Below are 21,945 nucleotides of genomic sequence, written 5' to 3'. Positions count from 1 at the left end.
AAAATATATTCAGGAGCCTGCCTCTGCCTTTCTGTTGCCTGCTGCTGGCTTTCATGTCTTGCTGATCGTATTGTAATAGGCTTGGCTTTTTTCCCCCCACAAGCCTTCATTTACACAATGTTTGGTTTGTTACAATTTCTCAAAAATCTCTGACTGCTGGCAAAGTCCAACAGTTTTAAGGGGCCTTTAAATTTGTACTTCACTTAAGAAACAGTGTCCCATTCAAATATACATTTATAAAGCTGCCTTTTTGTATATTATACATGAATATTTATATATTAAATTTTGAGAATTCAACTCGGTTTTGGAGCTGAACTTCCCATCTAACTTTGAGGGAAGGTTGTAAAAAGACCTAACAAACTTTGCAGTTGTTCAACACATGTTTTTGCTCAGAAGCATCCAAGTTGCTGGTCTCTAAAACAGAAGTTCAAGGAAATACAATTAAAATCCATTTCACATATTTGTGCCTTAGCATGTCAGGCAAGAGGACAGAAAGGGGGTCTTATCACATTTATTTCCCACTTGAAAAGCGAAAGTCTTAAGAAGGGTAATAAATATTCAAATGACTTTGCACCACTGAGCTACCATATCAAGCTAATGATCTGTAGTCTGGAGCTCTATAAAAAGAAAGCTTACTGCCTGCCGTCACCTAGAGGTGTTGCTGTAAACACTGTGGGGGGATATTCTCCTCTCAGTGTGTGTGCATGTAACTACACTTAATGTTGTTTTCAAGACAGAATATATTGCTGAGTTGTAAAACAGAAAGACAGGGATGCAACGCGCGGCAGGGAAAGAATGCAAGGACAAGACTAATTGAAAGAAAGTTGCTGGAGATTTAACTCAGCTTCATTCTTTGCCATGCTCTGAAGGAGGAGGTTTGTATTTCAGGCCCCACTTGCACAGCCACAAACAGGAGAGATACAATGTTCAGTCATACACAGGGTGGGAGCTCATGGCTACTTGACTAAGAGCAAGATGAGTGAACTCCACGGCCTATCAGAGCCTGCTGTAATCTTGAATTCACTGTAATAGAACTACTGAGATCCTAAAGTTGAATGGTCCACTGCATAAGGGAACAGACCCCTTCAGGCAGGAAGAAAAGAGGAATAAATGACAGATTTGTCATGAACACTGCATCCTCCCTACATCATGGATCAAGCAGACTTGTGGTCCATCAAAAGCCATGGAGAAAAGGCAGCTCCAGGTACATTAAAGAACCATTTCTAATCACATATCTAAGGGTACATAAAGTCTTATCTTTATTAAAAAGTATTGCATAAGAAGGAGAGATGGCCTGCCATTTAAGCATAGGCCTGGAAATGAGCCATATCTTCCAAGTTCGAATTCTGGCTAGGACCCAAACCATCTTGAAACCTTCCTGCTTCAGTTTCCCAACTGGAAAAGTGAGAATAAACATACTTGCCTACGGTATTTCTCTCTCAAGAGTGAAGGAATAATTAAACACAGGGTACTAGTATCTTGTCTATTTGGAAGCCCCAACACCCCTTATCACCTCTGAACAAATGTAAAAGACCGATTGCAATTGTGCATCTTCTCTCTTGCATACATTCACTTTCTAAAGCACAAGAGAGCTTAATCATGGTTACATAGATTGTTTAGGCTGTTCAGAGAAAAAGAGACACTGAAAGAAAACTGCATAGAAAAGGCATACACAACCAAAAGTAAAGCTCCTCCAAGGTCCATATTTACTTTCCTTTGAGTCTTATTCTTATAAAAGCACTAACCTTCTAAACCTGGAGGAAAATGCCTGTCATCAGAAACTCTCAGATTTCTCTCACCAAAGCCAGCAAATGACAAGTAACCTGGAACTGGATACCAAGGAAGAGCAAAACAGTTTTTTTTCCTCACAACAGAGTGACATAAGCAAGGTTTTTACTGTCTCTGCTTTTTGTTCTTATAGATTGCATGACAAACCATGCTGGCCCAAAGGTGATAGTGGTGCCTTCTTGTCTAAGATATATTCTAAGCAGTGCTTCCCCAGTTCTTTGGACTTTTAAATCAGCTGGAAGAGACAAAGTTCTGTTCAGTTATAAAAATAATATTTTATCAGATAGCAACTTTTGACCTATCATGATTCCATCACAGCTGAACCATTCAGGTTTACTCAGCACACATTCAAAGTCTAAGACCTGAATCACCCACAGTTTCTCCCATACCAGGACACAGAGAAAGGTTCTGTTCAGCCTCAGTAATGAAGGATGGTGCATCACAGCCTCTTACAGCTTCCTTCCAGGACCTGCCTATAGTACCTCCAGCACTGCTGGCATCTCCAAAAATGGGCCATTCTCTCTTGACTTTATTCCTGGCAAATGGCTCTGAAACAGAACTGTGAGAAAGGAAGTGAGTTCTGTCTTTGTGAACAGAGGTAAGATGCTCCAAAAGAATGAGATGCTAGGACATCTAAGACTTCTGTTGCATCTAAATGACCATTGTGCCATTAAAAAAAAGGAAAAAAAAAAAAGAAAAAGAAGAAAAGAAAAAGAAAAAAAAAAAATTAAAAAAAAAAAAAAGAAAGAGGAAAAGGGGGAAAAGGATGCTTGTTATCTTTCATTTGAAAGATAAAAAAACCTCCCCACTGGTATTTGAATTGTAACTCACGAGGTTTGTTTGTCTTCCAAAAGCCACCTTCTGAACAGTCCAAGCACACAAGTCCAGTTCATGCACAAAAGACATTCAAACACCTCACAGCTGCAGAATCAGGCTCAAGGAATTTGATTCTGTTTACACTCAAAGCCCAAGTGACCCCTGAATATATAATACAGGTTTAACATCCTGATTCATTATCTATTTACCAAAGCAAATCTGAATGGCTGAGAGAAACTTTATCACCTTCTACTGATACTCCCCTGATTGTATTTATACATTTTAAACATGCAAGAAAAGACAAAGACAACTTCTCAGAAGTGTTTTAAGTGCTCTGGAGTCTAACAAAAGCCAGGGAAATCTAGAGCTATCTATCTGAAGCTGCCAAGGGACACTGTCTTACTGTCCATGTGTGTACATACTATACCTTTAATGACTTGGCAATTCTCTTTCACTCTATAACAAAAAAAAAGCTACTGCTAGACTGACCTATCAGGAGGTCAGATTTCCTAGGGTTTGTTATATGGGTTCTGTACAACCACAGATTTTAAAACATCATTTAGATTAAGAACAGAATTAGTCTTTTTTTCCTCTAGATAATTTTTAAAAATTGCTTCATGTCCATTCACACACTAGATATTTTTTCAACTTTGCACTTGCAGATAACCAAATATAATTACTGCTGTAATACAATATAATACTACTGTTTGTTTCTTTCCTAAAACTGCCTGGAATTACATGACTATTGCCACCAAAATGGAGCAAAACAGACTGTTAAGCATTAGCTCGAAGTTAAGTGGTAACATGATCTATTTAGTGGCACACTTATCAAGTCAGTTCTGCTGCTGTTTATTTAAATAGAAATTGAAATATTAGCTGTTCAACAAACTCCAGGCGTTCTGGGCAGGAAATTGAGAGGACTCTAGACCTTGCTATATGGATAGAATTTTTGACAAGCCTTCCCTAAACAGTTTCCTATTCTGAAGTACAGTAACATCTCTAATAGTCAAGGAAAAAAAAAAAATAACAAAGCTGGAAGAAGAAAAATGTAGTCAGGGCAGACACAGTGCAGACACATCCACATAATGATGCTTGCCAGGGTAACAGTTCTTAGGCTCTGCAATTACAGCCAAAGTGAAAGGATACTCTATCCAAAATCGTAAAAGTCAAAAGGATTCCTGATAGTACACACTATTCATTAAAAATCTGTTTTAAAACACAGCTTTACATCACAGAGAAATCTACCTACAATCTTAAGCTCTTGAGGGCATTAGAACTACTTAACAAATACTTTAGCCACAGTTGTTAACCAGATTTTGTCATGTACCTTTATAATCACTTAAAAAATTCTCTGAAGGACACAGCTGTCCTATCCACATTTTCTTTTAATATATCTATACATACACTTTAAATGTTGTGATTTGAGATTATAGAGCTAAAGGATAATTTTGTATTCCACTGTTGCCACCTGTCAGCAAGTATTTCCTAAGGGTAGTGCCACTATTCCCAGAGCTTCACACATCCATATAAAGGGCTGAGTTTTCATTCTAAACTATCTGGCTCTGAATGTTCAGCCATAAAGATTTTGATTTGCTGATAAGAGTGTTGCAATGCAGCAAAACCAAAGGAGAAGTCAAGCAATGTTATCTAAATAAACTAAAATCATTACGCCTGATCAAAGCTACCGTACAGCCAGCTTTGGTCAATCAGCATAGCACAAATAGCATATTCTACTGCAAGATAAACTTCAGAATTCACCCTGAAAGCTTTCAATGAACAGAACAATCCCAAAAAAATCAAATTACTTGAGCAAGGATTTCATAATCATACACAAAGACCTCAGAATCAGAAAGAAAGAAAGAAAGAAAGAAAGAAAGAAAGAAAGAAAGAAAGAGAAAGAAAGAAAAAGAAAAAGAAAAAGATCCTACTACAAAGAAAGAGGTACATTCTTTATGTAATTTTTCTCATGCCTGAAAGTATTAAATAGATAGCAAAATTTACACTGGTGTCTTGTGTCTTATGACTAAACAGTACTGTTCTACTTCTTAGTTGTGGTGATTTTTGGGGGGTTTTTTCACTGGGAAAGTACTACTCCATTGTACACATTTTCATTTTTAATGGATGATTCACTTGCTTGATACTAAATGGAAGAAATGCCTTAGTAACGTAATCAGAAATATGCAGGCATGTGTTTCCAAAATTAATTTTGATATTTCCTGTCACTGAACTTGCCTCATCAGAGCATAATAGTAATTTTATAGTTGTAGCAACGCTGATTTCACCACATAAGAATCTACAGGAACATTTGAAGTTGCGCACGTTCAAGATTTTTTTTTTTTTTTGTCCTGAACAGCTACACAGACAGTAAGTTTCAAATTCCTATCATCTTCCCAGTAAGTCACACAGAAACTTGATTCAGAATTTCCAAAGGGCAATAGTTGATACTGCAATTTTTGTGCAGCTACAGCTCCTCTCTTATAAAAAGATGGAAGTCTAAGTGATCACTATTAAGCGTTTGCTCACCATTTAAATTGCTTTCCTACTATTTAAAATGTGTATCTCAATCCTTTTAAGTAATTAAGCAATCAGTAAAAAAAAAAGAATTTGGGCTATTACAATTATTGTTCAATGGTTAATTTATATAAGCACTGCAGGGGCTATACTGAACACTTATTTCATAAAAGACCTTTTCCTCCTGTTTCACACAACATTTTTCAGAAAATAAGCAGTTGCACGAAAATGTTAACATATGGCAGTATTTTTGGAACTGCTATAGAAATTAAAGGCAATAAAAATTGCCTTGGACAAGAAAGGACAAATAGGCCAAACCAAATAATTATTCTTGCAGCTTTCTTTAACCACTAAGTCCATTTTATATGCAGTTTCCGATCTCTCATATTAAATCTGATCATATATATTTAATTCCATTCTTAAAAATTTCAGTAGACAACTTCAGTGCTAACCTACAACTGCCCTGTCAGAAAATCTTTGATGTCACAGCATAATAGCTCCTGAAAGAACAGCACTAATACTTAATGTAACATGAAACCAGGGCCCTGCAGTGGGGCTGTCTGCTGTCAGGAACAAACAGTTTCACTGCTGTTCCCCAGAAGTGACAAGATTGAGAACTAACAGGGCAGCACCTCCTTGGTGCTACAGGAGACCTGTGCACCAGAGTCACTGACAAATCACACAGAGCAACATTACTAAATTACAAACAAACAAAAAAGCCCCACACTAAATAAAAATGTCCAGCACTGCAGCCATAGATGTTCTCTTCACCTCTTGCAAATACAGTTGGTGTGAAGATGAATTATTTCCATGCTGCAAATGATAAAAGCGGAATCTGTTTTATGTGGAATTTCTTTACATTTCGTGCTTGTAAATAAACATTCCTGTGCTGCCCTATGCATCTTAAATTCTCTTCTGGAATTTTTTTGTTTTCTCACTATGGTCATTAGATCTCTTTAGGTTTTGAAATAAAATTTTAAGACTTAAAGAATTACTAGTTGGCCTTTAGCAGAAAACACAAGATACTTTTCTCTGTTGCTAACACAGGTGCTTACAGGTCCACCTATGAACTTATTATCAGATTTCTGACTAATGAAAACCATTGTACCCATTGTCACAAAGCACTGGAAAGATCACATTCAAAAATCTTGCGTGTCCCCTGTTCTGAATGGCACCAAATGTCTCTTGTTCAGTGCCCCTTTCCACAGAGCTAAAGGCTCCCAGGGGAGGGATGAGATACTCACAGAATCAAGTCCCATATGTGTCTGCTTTGTGCTCCATATTTTTACCTCTTTCAAAACATTTTTAAGATTCACGTGTAACATTGCTTTAGGTCAAAATGTATTACTATACATGAGAGTACCAGGCTCCCATGGAAATCAGTTCCATCGCTGGATTTATTTTCTCTCTTGGAAAGCTGACTAGTCTATTTTATAAACTAGCAATAGCTGTATTTTTAAAGTTTATAAAACCTGGCCTCTGGCTAACTTGTAAACATAGGATATATTATCCTTTTGTTTGTAAAGCTTAATCCTACAACTGTCAAGCTGAATAAACCTTTAGAATAATAGCAAAAATATTAAAAAAATAGTCATAGCTAACAAAAAATTGAACTCAGATTGAGATAAAAATGTTAGTGGCACAAGTTTTTGACACATTTGGCACTACTCATAGAACTGGGAACACTTTTACCATTTTTTTTTTAAGCATTCTTGGGCTATCTGATTTTAAAAGTCATAAGGTAATAAGTGTTTTAAAATTTGTCTAGGCTTCATCCTCCTCCTTCAATGAATCTCTGGTAGTTGGCAAAAAAAAGTCATCATGGTTTAAGCATGTAGGACCTTACTGACGCTGAATTGGAAATTACATTCTTCTGGTGGATTCAGAGCACATGTCCATACAGCAGCATTAAATTTATCTGCTCATACATTTGCACCTCTGAGCATTTGCTCCCAGAACACACTTAAACACACTAACCACGGCGCAAACACTGAGCTGGAGACATTCTTTATACCTTGTAGTGGCAGCAGATTGCACAAGAGGAAAGAAGGGGACTGTGAGTAAAGTAACATGTCAGTAATCACGGTCTGTGGCAGTATCAAAACAATCGATAACGCCAAGTTCTCCTCCCTCGCCCTGAGTGCTGGCTCCCACTGCTCCCAGGGCTGCATCAGAGGCGTGTGCTGTTCCTCCTCCTAGGAGTGCAACCAGAACTGCTCTCCCTGCTAGAACTGGCCGTCCCTCCACTCAGACACTCATGGTCTGAGCTGTGGTTTAGCCAGCTCCCTTTGCCGCGCAGTGACACTGCGTTTGAGGCAATCACACAGTCATTTACTGCACCTTGGCTGGGAGGCAGGAAAGAGGAGCTAAACGTATGATTTCTTCTGTCCCTCCAGCTAGACGTGCAACAACATGCCTGTCTACACTCTAATCTAGGCTATATAAATACTTTACCTCAGCTATTTTAAAGACAGAGCATAAAAAGAAAGACAAACAGTCAAGATTTAAGCTAGCACTTAGCTGTACCCCTATTCCATCCTGGTGGGAGCAAGCAAAAACTTTTACAGAGACAATGAAAGTCTCTTCCCTCAGAGATTTGAAAAGATCAAGGTTTGTTCCTGCTGAGGAGAAATGGCATCCATCACCTTTGCTGGAGACATCTGGGATTTTCCCCTGGCTTCCTTTTTTTTTTTTTTTTTTTTTTTTTTTTTTTTTTTTTATTTGGTTTGTTCGATTTAGCCTTTGTGATGCTTGGTCAGGAATTTGGTGAATAATGGATAAATATTTATTTTAAATTCATATATAATTGACAGTAACAGCAATCATACAATTACAGAAAAAGATTCTCTGGCTTCTTTAACACTACTGAGGTTGTGCCAAGATTATGCTTCTTAACAGAACAGGTGAGAGGAGGAGGAGAAAAACAATTAGAACCATTACCTTACATGGCCAAGGCATTTTGAGTCAAGACCAAATATCTGACAGTACTGCCTAGAGATCTCAGCTCAGATAAAGCTCACTGCTAATAATTGTCTGAAGAATGCTCATTTGGAACAAGCTTTAAAAATGATAGTAGGAAGCAGAGAGACCTTGGAAACAGAAAGGTCAATATAAACAAATATAATTTATTTTCAGAGTTTTATATACTAACAGGAGACAGGCATTATTAATTTCTGCAGATAAATAACACAGTTCAAACAAAGAAGAAGTAAAATCTGGGTCAAATGTTGGTCTCCTGATCAAAAATCTTAGCAATTTCACATTAAACATAAGTTGATTATAAAGAACATATTTATTTAGCATCAGTAATTATGTAAAATGAGCCATTCCCTCTGGAGATTATCCATAGCCTTCTAGACAAAACAAGCCCCAGAAGTTTTTAATCCTGACCATGTTGCGGGCTGACCATTAAACAAAGGAGCAGGTCAGTGAGGAAATTCATAAGCCAAAAAAATATATAAACCACCACTAGTGAATAAGGATTCAGCCCTCCAAAGTGCTAAGCATGCTGGCCCCAGTCCAATGAAGTACTTAACTACATGCTGAATTTTAAGCACATACATAGTCTCATTCCCACTGAGATTATTCCTGGGCTTTAAAGCTCACCATGTGCTTGTATAGTTTTTTGAACTAGGACCAAAGTACTTGGTATCTTCGAGGACCTGAACCCATGAGTCTTAGGAGCTGGACTTGGAAGAGCTCAAGCATATGAGTTTTCTACATGTCTTAGTCAATAACTCTGAATTTCATTCTAAAGAATATGTGAACCACACAGAAATTGCAAGTTCAGATTTTTACACCCCCAAATTAATTAATAAATAAATATTCTCCCCTAGGTCTAGACAAAGAACCAGAACCCATCAACTCCCCTGTTGATGGGAGCTTTCTCCCCTGAGAAAATACATGTTCTGCCAAGTTCAGTTGTAAGAATCAATACTGGAAACAAATACCAGCTCTCTAATTCATCATTGCTATTTTTTTTTAGTACAAAAATGGTGAGAAGAGGCAAACTGCTCTTCACACTTTTGATCGTAGTCATTACGGCTCCAACACCAGAGAACAGGCAGCCTGTGGCTGTCAATGGCTTCTGGCAAATGAGAATCTCTTTACCCAGCAATTGCCTTCACCACAACTCTGGAATTCACCACGAGGAGAGGGAGGCCACTGAGTATGCTTTTGGACAAGCAAAATACCAGAAGAGCAAAATGCAAATAAATTGATTTTGCACATCAAACAAATCATAGCTAATATTAAACAGTCTTTTATCTGCATGCAAAAGGGGTTGTTTGTTTAATGTTCTGCCTTTTTTTTTTTTTTTTAATTTCAGGGCCCTATTCATTGGGAAAAAAAAACAGCCCTGAAATATAAAATATTTTTGAACACAAGTTAAGTAATTTTATTAGAATCAGAACTTTTAAAAAGCTTTGTAAGATGCTGACACATTAATCAAGTAAGTACTTGCACAGAGAAACATAGAGGGAGTAGAATAAACCACATGCACCTTTATGTCAGAAACAAAATTTCAAACAAATTGTGGAAGGCTATTTTGTGCAGTGGCTGCTGTGCCTCATTTGGACAACTGTATTACACTGTGGCATAGAAATTAAATAGTGAACATGCATAACCAGTCATAGAGTGATCCTAAAATAATCAGACAGTCGGCTGCCACGATCTAGCAGCTTTAACTAGATGGAACATTGCTGTGGGGATCCATTTGCTGGTCCACGGCATTCGCCACGAGAAAGTATTAATATGCTCCATGGCATTTTTTTACGTGCTTAAGAATTCCAATGAAGCCTCAGTAATGAATGATCCTGCTAACCCTGGGCACTCTTAGAAGAAACATGGAGGATATACGGATCCTTCTCTGGAAGTTTCAGTGGCTCAATGTCTTTTGTGATAAAGCTTCACATTTCTTGTGGTTTTGGACTGGCTGTTTGTTACCTCTGCATCTCAGTTATTGAAACATGGGCCCAGCCCAGCCCACCACACACAGCTGGAAGGCTGCAGGCCATGGTCCAATTCTTCTAAAAGAACTGTCTGCCACGGGAAATCCAAAAAAACTTTTTGCTAAAAGTACAAGAACTGCACTATTTTCCAGAAAGCTGAGAATATAGAAAAACTCTTTCCCTTTTACATAACACAACATTCACAGTTCTGGAGGTTGTAAATCCCAGTTATCAACAGCTGTTCAATCATTACTCCCCCTCTAACCTCAATTAATAAACCATTTGATTGTGAGTGAAAAAAGAGATGATTTTGATATTGCATCCTCAGTTCTTGGAAAGTGGAAGAGCCTAAGCAAAGAAGGAGAATAAAGTAATTAGGTATCCCTTGAAAGGCTGCAACCACAAATGCTTATTTGCCCCCACACATCCTAGGGTTTTTTCCTGTCTGTCTGCTTCTCATCCTATCCCCTTTCTTCCTTTTGTTTCCTCTCATTCAAGTATTCTCCTTCCCTTCCCATCCCCAGAAACTACTTCAGATTCTAAAATACCTATTTAATTTTTGCTTTGCTTTTAGCTAGTCTCAAAACTTCATCACCAACAAGATCAAAAGGACATAAAATAAAGTCTCATTTCACATCCAGTATTCAGACCACTGGTGTGCAAGTGTATTGGGGTTACTAATTTACATTGAGCATCTAGAATCTGTCAATCTTTTCCAAAATATTTGCTCTCAATCAGCTGTCAGAACAATCAGTAAAACGCAAAAATGTTTACAGTTCATGCTAACCATTCACAGACTGATCATATATGTAATAATTATGTACACTTCCAAAAAAGACTGATATGACCATACTGATCCGTTCAAATCTTTCCCAGAAACCTACATTTTCTCAGACAGCAAGGACAGATAACTTCTGTCCCAAAGAATTTGCTGTGAATAACTTGATGAGCAACAGAAAAGGAATACAAAGTTCAGTCTTAAAACCATAAGCACTAAAGGGACTTCTTCAAACCACTGCACGTTGCCTTCTTTAGAAGACAGCATTACACCACCAGTGTAGAGAAGTTTTAAAAATTTGGATATATCAAGCTATATCCAAATACTATGTGACTACAGAAAATCTCTAAGCATGTTCAACAGCAATATGAGCAATACAGTTGCTATTCTGTTCAATTATATATGCATTCACTCACTCTTCCCTCCCATCTTTGTCCTTTCATAGCCCTTCCCCTCCTCTTCCTCTCCCTTTGTTTTTTCATCCCCTCTTTTCTCCCACACACTTTCAAGAAGGCCCAATTCAGCACAGTGCAGCATCGGCAGAGACCAGCGACAGCTGCCGCTCCAGCTACAACAGTGAGTGGGTTTAAAAAAAAAAAAATCAAGGGACAGTTTTAAAGTTTGGGAGAGGTGCTTAAACTGAATATGTAATAACTCTACCGAGGATTTGGACTTTAGCTCCACTCAATAGGGGTGCTTCATTACCTACTTGTGGGAATGTCACTTGTCTGCGGTGAGGTCACAGCCTCCTGGCGGTAAATTCCGTATGTGCTGTTTAGCCCGGTCAGCTGAAAACAAACTAGCAGATGCCACCCTGATTTGCATCCAGTTACTATTGATACTAAAGGGACAATATGTGAAAGACAGGAAGTATCATGTGGGAGCCACACTTCGCCAGTGTGAGGGGAAACGAGCCTTCACCTTCTTTATCTAATCATCCCAAGCAGAATTACTGAAATAGAAAAGCCTTTCACAGCAGGAACACGGCAATCAAAACCAGCTTGGGGATGATTTTGACTCTTACTGGTTTATTGGTTATCCTAGGCATTTCTGTGCCACTTGACTGCAGTGGAGGCAGGATTCATTAAAAGTAAAAACAGCAACAGCTTAAACCTTGAGGTCTGCACTTCTAATGGAAATCACCCCTACAAGCAATTCAGCAAAACAGCTTCCTCCTGCTCCTTTGGGCTTTGGTTATGTCACACTCATATTGTGAAAAAAGTGAATTCAACCTGTCCAAGGGAAGATGCAAATTTGAAACTTCAGCTAATTGTCAGTAATAACTCTTTAAGTACATTTTACCTCTCCCATCCACTCCTTCTCTGAAAAAACTATAAAACACTCACAGCATTCCAAGTCTTTCACTCTTACTCCATTGTGATGAGTTTGTGATTGTAATTTGATGCCATTCCATCGCAGAGTGTTGTGCAATGGTGTTTTCAAATAACCTTTAGTGGGCACACCCATGCAGCACATGGCAGAGTGGCTGCAGTAAAATACACACCGGTGTAGCTGCACTGCCACTCTAGTCAGAGCTTTTGTTACATTCTTAATCATCAATTGATTGAACCCTTCTTGTCTAAAGGGGGTAGAGAAGTTAAAAATAATGAGAATTTTCACTGGCTGAAGAAAAACACAAACTAGGAGGAAAGACTGTGTAGACAGCAAGCAAGAAAAGAAAAGCCTTTTGGCTTTCACCAAAGTTTGAGGGAAGATCTTTGAAGCAGGGAACAAGGGCCCACTGAACTGCTTGAATACACAGACTTGGTTCCTTAAAGTCCAGGTTGAGTGTTGAGGATAAGCAGAGACATATGAGAATATGCTTTGTCTTAGTTATTTTTCTAGAGCATTATGTGGCAATACCTTTCTTTCTTGGTCTCTTCTGTTTCCCATTTTTCCATCTCACTACTCTTCTCTAAACTGACACCTCAGAGTCCCATCCTCACAGTAGCTGTCATCCCATCCTAACACTAGTCTACTACCTTCTAGCTCATGAAATCAAGGTGAAAAGCAATTATTTCATCCTAAAACTGTTAGATCATTTCTAACTTGCTTTGAAATAAATGAAGATCCCATTGTTACTTCCAGAGAGAAACACCATGGGCACCATCATTTCCATGCGGATAATGGGAACTAAAGCCTATAGAAAGCGACCAGAAAGCATGAAAGTGTTTTCCTGGAAATCATCTTTGACCTTTGGATTAAGCAATGAGAGTAGATTCAGACAGTAGAATGTAAGAATGTATCACATAAAGCAGAGGTGAATACACAATTTCATTCATAGGGACCACCATAACAAAGTCACTACTAAATATATGTTGAAACACAACTACTTAGGGACATCAAAAAAATGCCATGTGCATATCTACATATATTTGCACTAAAGGTTGAATAAAGTATATTCCCACTGCAGTGGCCTACACGAATCTCTTAGCAGAAGAAAAATAGGAAAGGACCTGCAAGAAGATAATCTACCCTCAGCAGATCAGGTAAGAATGAAAGAAAAACAAAAAGAAGAAAAACACACAGCCACAGTCCTCACAGTTACAGGAAGCTGGCAAGGCAGCAGTCAGAAGCCTCCCATGTTGTATAATACACTGCACCAGAAGACCTGCTGGAAGATAGATATGGAGGGACAGTTGATCTAAAGTATTGTTTCTATGAGGTGAATTCCTGTTAATATCATCCTAAAGCTATAAAAAAACCATCATGTCAGCAAACTTGATTCCACCCTGATTGACACAAAATCATTCTCTTCAGTTAATCCAGTGCAAACAGGGCCTTGACACGCAAGCCCCATCCCCACACCATCACAAAAAGTTCTTTCCATTGAACCCAGAAGGAACTGCATCCTGGCCTAAGGAATGTGATTGTGGCTAGAATAAAAAGGCACCCTCCTGCTTAAGTAAACAAAGTTACACTGGCTTATACCAGCTGAGAATCTGTCAAATACCAAATTATATCAAAATATTCCTCTGAAGTAGCTCAACACTCAAATTCCATATATGTCAAATCCTTCAAAATGCTCATTCTAATAACAATAAGCCAGTCAGACTGGCTTATATGACACTGCTCTTCTCCAGAAAGCTCCCAAAATCTGAGTCCTCATCTAGTTCCACCTACTACTTCAACAGGTGGATTTGGTCCTTCTGAGGTAAAATGCTGCGAGTGTCCTTAGCACAACTACTGCATTGAGGAAAGGAAGTGAGGATTCACTGAGCCAGTTAAAACTGTAAGAATGTAGATGGGCAACTCCATCCCATCTTAGCTGGAATAAGGCCATGACACTGAGGTTAACCCCCCACTTGTGCAAAAATACCATGGGTTTTCCCTAACCACAAATGGTCAGGAGCTTGGTGGAACGAGCCCATCCACAGCAATCTCACAGATGTCAGAAGCAGCAGAACAGCCTCTGAAAGGGTGGGATTCCAGCTCAAAGTACCCATGGATACATCCATCAATCGTCACCTAAAACTGGACAAAACTAAGCAAGACTGCAAGATTGCTGCAATACAATCACAGTCCAAACATCTGTTTAAGCACAAAGACTTCCTAAAAGCTTCACCTCAGTAGTTCTGGAGCATTAATGGACAGAGCCTCCGTGGAAAGAGCATCTCTGAGTAATGAGGAAACTCACAGAACTCTCTGCCTCCTCCGCATTGGGACCCTGACCAACACAGTTTATGAAGTAAACAATTCGACAGCAGCCCTTCCGGAACAGCTCAGGGTGATCCACTCAGGAATTAAAGTCACATTTATTCCAGAAAAGAGTTTCCAGATAGGGAGCACCCTGCAGTATTTTATGTCAATTTTCCCACAATGGCAGGTCCTTGGAGTAATATATAAATTCTCCTTATGCTGTGTAACAGTTAGTTGGAATTAGTAAACACATATTGTTTCATTAAAAATATTATGTTCCAGCACATGCATTTAATTTGCCATAAAGTATGGTATGTAAGAAATCACACCATTTGCAATAAATCTGAAAAGATATTAGCATTTTTGTTTCTTATACAAGATATTTTATGCAAGTCGTAAAATTTCAGTGGTACATGGAAGGGGTCTTAGCGAAATACACAAAAAAATATGACTATAAACAAGCCATCATTCTGGTAAGAGGAAATACAAACAACCAGAATAAAAATAGTTGATGCACAAAAGCCATAATGAGGGGGTTGCTCAAAAAATAACTTCTACTTTGAATGGTTTGGATGAAATACAAATTATCCACAGAAAAGTGTGGACTGGCATAAATGTTTGTACAAAATTATAAGTATATTTCTAGAAGTATGCGAGAGACAACCGCCTGCATGCTGCACAAGGTCCCAACAACGCTCTGCGTAAGTGCTAGTGCACAGAGTCCAAACCACTGCATTTTAATTACTATGCAGCCTCAGATATATTGCCTTTGATATGGAAATGTTCTTGTTCTCTCATCTTCACATACGGTCTCATGCACAGAAATCTTTATCTGATTCATAAAAAATAAACTAGAATCCAATCTCAACACCTGACCTCAGTGCTTAGAAGTTTTTTACTAAGCATGGTGTCACTATAAAAAGAATGGGTAATATTGGTGTAAAGTTAGATATTTGGAGCAATGATATGAAGGATTTGCAGTTAGGAATCAAATCAATACTGCAGCTCTGAGGTTTTAGAGTTTCCTATTGCCTTTTGTCAGTCTACCAGTGACTGGAGACACAATTGACTACACCTTTCTGTCTAGCTCAAGAAGAAAGAAAAAATATTTAAATGACATCTTGTCTTGCCACCGATGGAAGAGATGCAACTCAGCCACTTGCTATATGGAATAGGTTCTGAAATCTAATAAATCACTGACATCAAACTTTTCACCTTTTTTTTTTTTTTTCTGAATTTGGATGCTACATTCTTGAACATATTTTAAAGGTATGCACTACAAAGTTTGCACAAGAAGAAGCAAAACATATCCCAAGCTTTGCTTCAACAAACAGGTAAAATAAACATAAAAATATTTAAAATACAGACCTAGTACTTTCCTGAATCTTATATTAATATGCTGCCCATAAGATGAGTAAAAAATTTTGCTTTGACAAATTCTACTATTTACTCAGAAAAAAAAACATTAAATATTCAGACCTATTTAGGTAATTCTCCCAGCTCTATAGAATTACGTTCTCTCTTTCTAAAGAATATGATCTGTGTAAGCTCTCTATAGATGATAATGACCCATCTGTAAATCATTTTGTTGCAGGTTATCTGTTTTTTATCACTGCTACTACCTGTCTGTCCCTGATATGATACCCTTAAACACATTAACTAGATGGAATGTTTTGCCTGACTTAAAAAAAAAAATCCATTGATCCATTCTGCACTATAGATGAATTACTCTGATTAACCTAGTTTAACAATATACCTAATTTTATCTTACTCTCTCCAATTCACAAGATTCAAGTAATATTTGGTTAAACTAATTTCCAAGCAATGATTTTCAGACGTGGGATGCTGGTTTTTTTTCTTCTTAATTTAAGAAGACAAAACAGTAAACTTAAAACTGATATGAGTATTTTAAAATATATAAGAGGAGGAGAGAATCATCTGTGTACTGATTCTTGTTTCTTTAAGAGAAAATCCATTTTTCAGGTTCCTGTTGTACTAATTGAAAGAGAATTATTTAAAACTTCACTGAATACTTGAATATACGATGGGTATCTGTAGCAGTTTCACGAGTTCCAAAGAACTCTAGACTTTCTGAAAGACAGTAAACTAAAAATTGGCAGGAAATCTCTTACAATGATGTCACAAATATTTGTTATTCCCACAGAATACTGTTTTAAAAGAACACCTACTTCTGTGCTGAAAAGGCTTTGGGAACATGTAATTATCCAGTTTTATCACTGCAGAAATCAGCTGCTTTCCAGAAGATACGTCTATCAGATCTCTGTCTTCTGTACAGAACTACATCTAAATAAATAGGCACATATTTCAGACAGATATCACACCAGTCCAGTACATAACCTTGCTAATGATAGGATTTTATGGCGTTCTGTTATTTTCATAATATGATATAAAGGCCTGAAATGACAATACAGATACCTACTGTGGGAGAATCATGTGTCTAAAAAACTCCAAATGGCTCATACAAAAGAAAAGAAAATTCAGTTTCTGCAGTTTGGTAACAAGTCCCCTAAAACTTCCCATTCTTGCTGTTCTACCTGAGGAAAAATAGAAAGTTGTGTAAATAAAAATTACACAAAAAGCCACTGGAAGAGATGAACAGAAACCAGCTTGCTGCAGTACAAACCTGAAACATGCACCTCTGTGTGCTTTCTGCTACTTGACGAGTGAGTTCTGTGTGAAACTACCGAACACATCACACAGCAGCACTTCTCTCCTGGGTTCTGACACCATGCAGGAATGGCTCTGCCTCTGTGATTTATGGTAGGAACTGAAGTGTTTTAAAAATATGTCGCTACTGCAGTTGACACAGTTCACATGTACACAAACAGCCCTATTTACACAACTTCTGAAAACTTTAGTCATTACATGCAAGGTCTGCCAAACCAGCCCACTGATCTCTAAAGTGACACTGAGAAAAAAAAGGAAATATATAACATCCCATTGTATGGGGCGGGAAGCAAAGTGCATCCTGGCTTCTCTTTCCCAAGTAATTTTTGTTCTGGGAAGTAAATAAATAAGTAAATAAATAAATAAATAGACTGAAGCTTTTGGCGCGTGATCTGTACACTTCCAAGAGGGAAATCACACCAAATGTAAAAAGATTGATGGATATGCTTCCTGAATTGGTGTCTCCCAAGGTGATCACAGTGTTCAGCAGATAAAAGAGGACTAAAGAAACTTTCCAATACCAACTGAGGGGAAAAAAAAAAAGTATTTGTTACTGCTGTCATCATACAAAGCTCTGGCCTTTATTGCCACAAGATATTTCAAGGCCTCTAAGAACTGCAGGGATATGTGGATACTTTGGACTAAAAATACAATCAAAGATGCAAAAAACATGTCCAAAGAGATTTTTTTTCCCTGTTGAGCAGAAGAAGTTCAGCAGGAAATGACCACGAACAGTTGTTGGCCACATATTAAAAACCACTGGCGAGGGAACAAGCACTGGCAGTTCCCACTTGTGAACAGAATCAGGCTGACAAGTGAAGGCGACTAACTTGGGACATCAGCTATTCTTTCCTACGAGTATTTTCTACTGCTAAGGCCACAGTGGAACTGACGGGCTCTACTTTGTTTCTCTCGTCGCTTTCCCCGGTGTGTAAACGCAAAAAAAAAAAAAAAAAAAAAAAAAAAAAAAAAGGAAAAAAGCAGCAGTTACATAAGTTGAGTGGAGAGTCGGGAACGTGCAGGGAGAGACAGCCATCTGTCTCGCTCCCTTTATGCCGTGTTATACACATGGCACTGGCTTGCACCCTGCCATCCAGCAGGGAAGGAAACCCAGGGAGCGCTGAGGCAGCCCAGTGCAGCCCTCCCGGCAGAACCGAGACGGAGCACTGAGCTGCAGGGAGGAGGGAGAAAATAATGCGTTTAGCAGAGGATGCGAGACTGCCGAGCAAAGGGCCTGTTAGGCGCTCATCGCTGAATGAATTAAAGTTCCCGGGGAGGAGGCCGGGGGAAGCGACACGAGCAGTGTGACAGCAGGGAAGGAAGGGGCCGGGAGCCGCCAGCCGGGGACAAGGCGGGCACACGCCGGGGCCGGGCCCGAGGGGCAGCCCAGCCCAGCCCAGCCCAGCCCCGGCCCCCTCCCCCGGCTGGGGCGCCCGGGAAGCGGCCTGGATGGAGAGCGGCGCTGGAAGCGATGCCCAGGGCTCACCTTCCCCTCCCCCCGGAGAAGCGCCGCTTCAAAATGGTTTTGCAGGCGAGGCTGGCCAGGCTGCGCTCGGTGCAGGGCTTCCAAGAGCACTGCCTGGGTTGGTTTCCGTATATTCTTTGGCTTTTAATAGCTAGCTGAGGGAAAAAAAGAAAGCATTATTGTTTTCTTTCTTTCCTTCTCTCATTGCCTATTCTAAATTTGACTCCAAAGTTTAAGCAGTTGAATTGGCTAATTCTGAATACAGTCTATTGAGAGACCAGACACAGCAGTATATCCCTGTATAGCAATAGATACAATGTGCTGAATTGGCAGTCTAATTATAAATGTGGCATTTGGACCTCCTTTCAGACCCAGTGCCACCTTACCTTATGAGGGAACTTCAACTACAGCAACTGTTCAAAACAAAATGCCATTACAGGATCAGCTTCACCCAACGCTGGAACCAGCCAGGGGATTGTTTTACAAACAGCCTTTCTCACTTAACACAAGAATGTATTATAAGGAAAAGTTATGGATAGTGCAGAGTCTGAAGAAAACGCGTGTGTAGTTTCTGCCAGGTGTCGAGCTGCTTCAAACTGCAGCATACTCCAGATGACCTCATTATTTTCTTTTAAATGTACTCACTATAAATAATTATTCCTTAGTTTTACTAGAATGAGCTGCTAGGTACGCTTGCTGTTTATATTCCAAGCGTAGTGTGCATGTAACGTCATGAGCACAAAAACCCACGAAATGTCCTGGCTCGGAACAAAAAACCTGCAATAAGATCTTGCCAAAGAATCGTGGGGTGCTGAAAAAAAAAGTTTTTTAAAGGGTCTTTTCCAGGGAAATATTTGTATATAATGGCAGGCTACATGCACATATCTCACATTCATTCTTATTATTTACTTTATGGTATTATAATGGCTTAATTAAATGAGTGGGCACAAGCACGTCAATAAAACAAGTCAAGTCAAGTCGAAGTCTCAAAACAGGTTTCAAAATTGCTCCATTACACGAATACAGAGAGGGAAATTCGTTAAATTTTGGACTTCAAACTGTTTGAGGACTGGATAGAACTGTTCTCCTGTCCCCACGATCAGCACTGAAGATGGAAATGACAAAAAAAATGTTAAAGCGAGGGTAAAAGAAAGCAGGAGGAACAAAGTGCCGAAGGCTATTTAAATTTGCTTAATAAACATACACCTTATCTACAAACAGCAGGCAAAGATACATTACTTTATCACAGAAAGTTTCACCTCTGTGTTTTTGGGAAACACCCCTAGGACAGCACTAATCTGGCGTCCCCAGGCTCCCACCGGGCTGCCTTTCCCTGCGGCCCCCCCTCCTTTCCCCCAGCCCGGCCACTCAGACACAACACTAATTGTCCTTTCACGGTGCCACTTTCACTCCTTCCCGTCCTTTGACAAACAACAAAACCGCGGCGAACCCCAGGGTGAGGGGAGGCAGCGCTGGGCTGGGCTGGGCAGGGCAGGAGCGGTGCCTGGCCCTGACCTGCGGGCCCTGGGCGCACTGCTCGGGCCGCGGCCGGGGCTGCCGGCCCGGGGACACGCTGTGGTGCCCCCGGAGGTCCCTGTTCTCATCGCTCCTGCCCGCTCCCATCACCCCTGCCCGCTCCCCCCCGGCGGTACACGCGTGCATGCATTACACGGGCGGGCAGCGCCGGTGCCCGCTCCTCCCCGCAGCAGAGGCCACTCATTAGCTCCCACTGATGATTCCCTTCAGGATCGTGAATGGAACAATTGTCAAAAAACTGCGGGGAAAAAAAAATAATAATAAAAAAAAACAAGCCCCCGAGATTATTCTATACAGACGCAGCTTGTGTGCGCGCATGTGACAGTCGCAGGCAACCCAGATTTGGCCATAAACTCTCCAGCGTTATCCGAGATAAAACATCAAATTGCTTGCACGGTAAAAGAGGCTCCTTATCCCCCATCCAGAAAAAAAAATTAACAGCTTCGAAGGTAGTGAAACCCAGGAAAAGAACAAGCTCTCCACAAGACACACCTTGCCTCACTCGTATCCTGCAGCACCGCCTGTAAACAGCTGCGCTAGCTTGTTGCAACTGCCACTATTTTATTTTAAAAGAAGAATAACAGTAATAATAGTAAGTGAAATACTTCCTGAAAACTTACTTTGCATTTAGTTTAGGCACTATTCTTTTTTTCAGCTCGCAAAGGAAGCCGTTTTGTCCAGGTTAGGTATTGTCTACTTATGGATCAGCCTCTGGCTAAGGGTTTATTTTAATTTATGGCTTATGCATTCTTTTAAGGTCGATTTGCATGACCTCCGGCAAAGAGCTAAGGCAGCAAGAAATCCCAAGTCGACTGTTGCCACAAAGCGGCACGCATCTCCCCTTCCCCGGGTGTAAACAGAGCCCTCTGATGATGGACTGCCTTCTTCCCCCCTCCCCGTGTATCAGGAATTAGGGCGCGATATCGATTTTAAAGTTTTCGGTAGAACTTTATCCGAAGGCTCTGCCGGCAGAGATAAGGCGGCGGCGGCTCCCGGGACAGCGCCGCGCCGTGGCCGAGCGCGGTACAGCGGCCGCGGCTCCCGCAGCTTTGTGTGCTCCCGCAGCCGTGCCCGGCCAACTTCAGAGCGCTCACCCACCTCAAACTCAGCGCGGAACCCACGAGCACCACCGAAACTCCCTTCGCCTTCCTCCATCCCGCGTCTCTCGGGGTTATCCGCCAGGAGAAACCCACGCGAGCGCTTCGGAGCAATGACAGCAGCGCTCCGCTCTCTAAGATTTATTTCGGATTTTATTTTTCCTCTCTTTCTCCCTCTCGTGTTAGTTCCTTACGTACAATATCTTCCCGCACCATGTGTTCGCCTGCCGTGGGTGATCTTAAAATACAACGCTGATCTGTCACTACATTTTAAAATAAACTCTACTCGGGAAGGATGAGAAAGTGTTGTGATTTCAAGGTACTGGGGTCCCTCAACGTCTCGGAAACCTCGGGATTCAAACAGCCCCGGAAACTCGCATGGGGATGAGACTATAACTACTTTTCCCTACAGAGAAGAAAAAAAAAAAAAAAAAAAAAAAAAAAAAAAAAAAAAAAAGGGGGGGGGGAAGAAAAAAGAAACGCAACACCCTCGTGATATAAAAGTAAATAATCGTGCAGGGGGAGGCGGGGGAAGGGGTGAATTCAGCAATGTTAAAAGCTAAACAACAGATCTATCTCCGGACGCTGCTGCTTCACTCAATTGCAACTAATAACCCATTAAAGACAGCGCAGGGGGGACCGAATTCTCTCCTGCAAAAGCGACATAAATCCAGCGAA

General features: G+C 40.1%; 1 protein-coding gene across 8 annotated transcripts in view; it reads right to left on the bottom strand.

Annotated features, from left to right (window-relative positions):
- SOX6 (SRY-box transcription factor 6) overlaps window positions 1-21,945 on the bottom strand; it is a 384,737-nt gene that overhangs the window by 342,490 nt on the left and 20,302 nt on the right. Inside the window, exon 1 of one of the 8 annotated variants that reach the window (XM_083863082.1) lies at window positions 20,791-21,010. The exons of the other annotated variants lie outside the window; for them this stretch is intronic. The gene's annotated coding sequence lies outside the window, so the exon portion shown is untranslated. Of the gene's footprint in view, window positions 1-20,790; window positions 21,011-21,945 lie in introns of those variants that run through there. 8 annotated transcript variants of the gene reach the window in all.

The sequence above is a fragment of the Zosterops lateralis genome, assembly GCF_965231275.1.
Source record: "Zosterops lateralis genome assembly, chromosome: 6".
NCBI lineage: Eukaryota > Metazoa > Chordata > Aves > Passeriformes > Zosteropidae > Zosterops > Zosterops lateralis.
The sequence above is the reverse complement of the archived record's forward strand: the minus strand, read 5'-3'. Positions and strand labels throughout refer to the sequence as shown.